The sequence below is a fragment of the Gossypium arboreum genome, chromosome 13 (genome assembly GCF_025698485.1).
Source record: "Gossypium arboreum isolate Shixiya-1 chromosome 13, ASM2569848v2, whole genome shotgun sequence".
NCBI lineage: Eukaryota > Viridiplantae > Streptophyta > Magnoliopsida > Malvales > Malvaceae > Gossypium > Gossypium arboreum.
This window is the reverse complement of record NC_069082.1, coordinates 56,416,779-56,422,778: the sequence shown is the minus strand read 5'-3', so window position 1 is coordinate 56,422,778 and position 6,000 is coordinate 56,416,779.

The window sequence follows — 6,000 nt, the reverse complement described above, 5'->3', positions numbered from 1 at the left end:
ATCGAGATTTCCTAGAAGCTCAGTAGGATTAATATGAGATATATGTACAAAAGGAAATGTTGAATGATGAGCTCATCTAAGATAAACTACATGGTATATTATTATTGTAACTAACTTGTTGAGTGAGTGCATGTGATAAGGAAACCATTTCATTCTTGTTGGTTTATTTGCTTAATATGGTTTTATGCTAATTAATCGGTAAGTTTACTTTCCAGTTATTCAGGCTTACTAAGCATGTAAATGCTTACCCAACTCTTTTCCCTGTCTAACAGAGCTCGAGGGCTTGTAAAGATTGGTAGACGGTTGGAGAGTCAACACATTATCAACTAGTCCAGCTTTGGAATATAGACACTTCTATTTTGTTAAATGGCATGTATAGGGCTCTTGGTTTATTTAGTTAGATATGTCATTTGATTAGCCATAATAAAGGCATGTAAAGATATACACATCTATTTGTATATGGCCATGGGAATTGGCTCATTTTGAAATAGGCTATGACCTATAAATCTATACATGTTTATGTTTACATGGGATGGCTTGACTATAATTGGCAATGAGTTATAAGAATGAGCCAATCTTAAATGTGTCAATGAGACATGGAAACCCTTAATACAAAAAGGGAATTAACCTAGCATGTATAAAACTGATGATATGAGGTTTACATGAAATAAGGTTTATCAAGTATAAATGTAAGTGGATAATCTGGCCATATTATGTATTAAAGTAATCTATAAGTGTGATTGATTGATAGAGGGTGACCAAAGGCTTGGTAAATAGCCCTACAAGATCCACACGGGTAGACACACGGGTGTGTGTCTAGGCAATGTGTGACACACGGATCACCCCCATTGGCGTGTGGTATGGCTGTGCGTCCCCTGCACCTAAAATTTTAAGTCAATTTCAAGCACAGGCTAGACACAATGGTGTGTGTCTTGGCTGTGAGCCCCCAAATGCTTGCTGACGTCAAAAACATAGAGTTACACGGGCTAAGGATATGGGCTTGTCACATAGCACACGGGCGTGTTCATTTCCTCCACACGGGCGTGTAAGGCTTTACATAAGAAAATTTTTAAGAACTTTCATAAACTCTCAGTTTAGTTCTGGTTTGTTCTAAATGAATGTTTAAAGCCTCGTAGGCCCATAATAGAGGCATTGTGATGCAATTTGGTCTATTTTTATATTGGAATGAAATTTTGTATCTCGTATTTCTTGAAAATGTTCAAATACATGTATGGTGATGCCTTATATCCGGTCTTGGTCTCGGGTACGGGTAAGGGGTGTTACATTTTGTGGTATTAGAGATATGATTTAGTTGATTCTAAGACTACCGTAGAAAGTATTGAGTTTCGTTATACATGCCACTATTCGAATATTTATAGTGTGACATCTCCTAACTATTTAAATTGTTTTTGAATATAGTGAATGTCTTCCAATGAAGCACAAAATGAGTCCGAGGGAGCCGAGAGCCACGCTCCAACTTTCGTACAATGAGCTATTTCTACTAGTAGTAGAAGGCTTATGTCTAAAGTCCGGGAAGAGGCTCGAGCTGTCTTCTTTGACATGATGGGTGAATAGTTTGGGGACTATTTGAGGAATCGCCCCAACATAACACGACCTCCCTCGCCCCCTAACCAACTTGTGAGGATTTAGAGCTAAACTTAGAAAGTATGGGGCTAAGGAATTTAGAGCTAAAATTAATGATGATGCTGAAAGAGCCGAGTTCTGGCTCGAGAATACTACACAGGTATTAGATGAATTATCGTGTACACCTGAGGAATGCTTAAAGTGTGCCATGTCTCTCCAGAAGGATACTGCAAACCACTGGTGGAAGACCGTATCTTCAGTGGTGCTAAAGGAAAACATCAGTTGAGAATTTTTCCAAGTAGAGTTTAGGAAGAAATACATTAGTCAAAGGTTCTTAAACTCGAAGCAAAAAGAGTTCCTGGAACTCAAATAAGGAAATAAAACTGTAACGGAATACAAAAGGGAGTTTGTAAGGATAAGTCAATATGCAACTGAATGGGTTCAAACCGAGTCAGAGATGTGCAAACATTTTGAGGGAGGTTTGAATGAGGAAATCAAGCTGTTGATTGGGATTCTTGAGAAACGAGAGTTCGCCGCATTAGTTGATCGGGCCAAGAAGGTCGAGGAGTTCAATAATGAAAGAAAGCAAGCAAAGAGAGAAGCTCGAGTTTCGAGCAAGAGATCTAGCAGTAAGACACTCTCATTTCCCACAAAGAAATCAAGGAGCCAACATGAACGCTCCACTTCATCGGTAGGGTATTCGGGTAGAGCGAGAGGCTCCAAATGGCGCAATCAGAAGTCTTCCTCCCCGATGGTGACAAGTGTGGGGAGTGTAGATGACCAAAAGACGAAGTGTAAGAGCTGCAAGAAATTTCACTCTGGAGACTACCGAATGAAGTGCGGTGCATATTTTAGATGTGGTTCACTTGACCACTTCCTCAAAGACTACCCAGAGCGAAATGAAAAAGAAGTGGAAGTTGCTCCGAAGTTGAGAACTCCCATTACTCGAGGTAGACCTCTGAGGTATCCTAGAAGTGGTAGTGGTAGTCGAGTTGTGGCCAAAGACACTGCAAAATTAGAGGCTCGAGCCTCGGCAAGAACGTATACAATATGCGCTCGAGAGGAAGCCTATTCTCCTGATGTCATCATAGGTAGTTTTTCTCTTTTTAATACATGTGTTGTTGCCTTAATATATCCGAGGTCGACACATTCATACATTTGCATGAGATTGGTGTCTAGTATGAACCTACCCATTGAACCTATAGAATTTATTATTAGAGTGTCGAACTCAGTAAGCAAATAGTCCTAGTTGATAAAGTCTGTAAGAATTGTTCTTTGACGATTCAAGGTCAATGCTTTCCAGCTAACCTTATGTTGTTACCATTTGATAAGTTTGATGTAATACTTGGTATGGATTGGTTACCCTGCATGATGTAATTGTAAACTGTGGTAGCTAGTACATTGAATTGAAATGCCCAGATGATGAGATTCTACGGGTTGATTCGAGAGAATTGGGTACGCCGCTGATGGTAATCATAGCAATGGTTGCTCAGAGATATATGAGAAAAGGTTATGAAGCCTACCTTGCTTTTGTATTGAACACTAAGGAAACAAATTTGAAGATTGAGCCTGTGCCAATAGTATGTGAATATCCAGACGTGTTCCCAGAAGAATTACCCAGATTACCTCCTGAAAGAGAGATAGATTTTGGTATTGAATTGGTGCCAAAAGTAGCTCCCATTTCTATTACTCCGTATAGGATGGTGCCAACCAAGATGAAAAAGTTAAAAGCACTGTTGCAAGAGCTGACGGATAAAGGTTTTGTAAGGCCAAGTTTTTCATCTTGGGGTGCCCTCGTATTGTTTGTAAAGAAGAAAGATGGTTCGATGAGGATATGTATAGATTATCGCCAATTGAACAAGGTAACTATCAACAATAAGTATCCTTTGCCAAGGATTTATGATTTGTTCAACTAGTTGAGAGGAGCCACCGTGTTCTCTAAGATAGACTCGAGGTCTGGCTACTATCAGTTGAGAGTTAAGGAATTGGACGTGCCTAAGACAGCTTTCAGTATGAGGTATGGCCACTATGAATTTCTTGTCATGCCATTTGAGTTAACGGATGCACCGACCGTATTCATGGACCTAATGAATAAGATCTTTCAACCATACTTGGATAAGTTCTTCTTTATGTTCATTGACGACATCTAGATTTATTCCAAAGATGGGACAGAGCATTCGAAGCATCTGAGAACTGTGCTGCAGACCTTACGGGAAAGACAATTGTATGCCAAGTTTAGCAGAAGTGAGTTTTGGCTCCAAGAAGTTGGGTTTTTGGGTCATATTTTTTCAGGTGAAGGTATCCGAGTTGATCCAAGTAAGATCTCTGCTATTTTTGAATGGAAACAGCCTAAGAATGTAACTGAATTTAGAAGCTTTTTGGGCTTAGCTGGTTACTACCGAAGATTTGTGAAAGGATTCTCCATGATAGCGACTCCAATGATGAGGTTGCTACAGAAAGACGTTAAGTCTAAATGGACAGAAAAGTGTCAGCAGAGTTTCAAGAGGTTAAAGACATTGCTGACTGAAGCTCCTATTTTAATATTACCTAAGCCAGGAAAAGAGTTTGTGGTATACAGTGATGCATCCTTAAATGGATTGGGTTGTGTACTTATGCAAGATGGCAAGGTGATAGCTTATGCTTCACGGTAATTATGTATATGGTAAGACTTCTCATATATTTACTGACCACAGGAGTTTGAAGTATTTGATATCTCAAAAAGAATAGAATCTAAGATAGTGGAGATGGTTAGAATTAATTAAAGATTATGAGCTGATCATTGACTATCACCCGGGAAAGGCGACTGTTATCACCGATGCATTAAGCAGAAAATCCTTGTTTGCACTGAGAGCCATGGACACTCAATTGGCATTGCTAAATGATGGTTGAGTTTTTGCAGAGCTAGAGGCTAGGCCGACATTTCTGCAGGAAATTTATGATGCTCAAACTAATGACAGTGACTTACAAGCTAAAAGAATTCAATGTGAGTCGGGCACTAAATTAGATTATCGGATTGGTCCTGATGGATGGTTGATGTTTAGAGATATGGTTTGTGTACCCAAAGATGATGAGTTTATTCAGAAAATCTTGCAAGAAGCACATGATAGTCATTTGTCTATTCATCTGGGAAGTACCAAGATGTACAATGATTTGATGAAAATGTACTGGTGGAACGACATGAAAAGAGACATTTCCAAATTTGTATCGAAATGCTTGATATGCCAGCAAATCAAAGCTGAACATCAAGTACCTTCAAGGTTGTTACAACCTGTGATGGTCCCCGAATGGAAGTGGGACAAAGTTACTATGGATTTCGTGACAGGATTGCCATTGACCCCGAAAAAGAAGATGCTATATAGGTTGTGGTGATAAGTTGACAAAGCCAGCTCATTTCATTCCAGTAAGAATAGATTACTTTCTTGATAGATTGGTTGGCTTGTATATATCTGAAATTGTGAGATTACATGGGGTACCGCTGTCAATTATTTCAGACGAAGACCCGAGGTTCACTTCGAGATTCTAGAAGAAGTTACAAGAAGCCTTGGGTACAAAGTTGAGCTTGAGTATAGCTTTTCACCTGCAGATCGATGGTCAGTCTGAGCGGATGATTCAGATTCTTGAGGATATGTTACGATGTTGCATCCTCGAATTTCAGGGTAGCTGGGAAAAATACTTACCATAGGTAGAATTTGCCTACAATAACAGTTTTCAAATGAGTTTGAAGATGGCGCCTTATGAGGCCTTGTATGGCAGAATGTGCTGAACTCTATTGTACTAGAAAAAACTAAAGGAAAGTTAGATTCACGGGGTTGATTTGATCAAGGAAACTGAAGAAAAAGTTAAAGTGATACGAGACTGTTTAAAAGCGCATCAGATATGCAAAAGTCATGTGCTGATTTGAAAAGAAAAGTGATTGAGTTCCAAGTTGGAGATAGAGTATTCTTGAAAGTATCTCCATGGAAAAAGGTGTTGAGATTTGGCTGGAAAGCCACACTGAGTCCGCGATTTATCGGACAGTATGAGATTACCGAAAGAGTTGGACCATTAGCCTATCGTTTGACATTAGCACCTGAATTGAAAAAGATTCACGACGTGTTCCATGTATCCATATTAAGACAATATCGATCTGACACTTCCCATGTGATTTCATCGACTGAGATTGAAATTTGACCGGACATGACTTATGGTGAGGAACCGGTCAAGATTTTGGCTTGTGAGATTAAACACTTGAGAAATAAAGATGTGGCTTTTGTAAAGTTTTTATGGCATCGACACGGTGTAGAAGAGGCTACATGGGAGCCGGAAGAAACCATTAGAAGCCACTATCCAAACCTATTTACTGGTAAGACTTTCAAGGACGAAAGTCCCTAACAGGGGATGAAATGTAACATCTCAAAATAGGGCCTAGTCGGAATA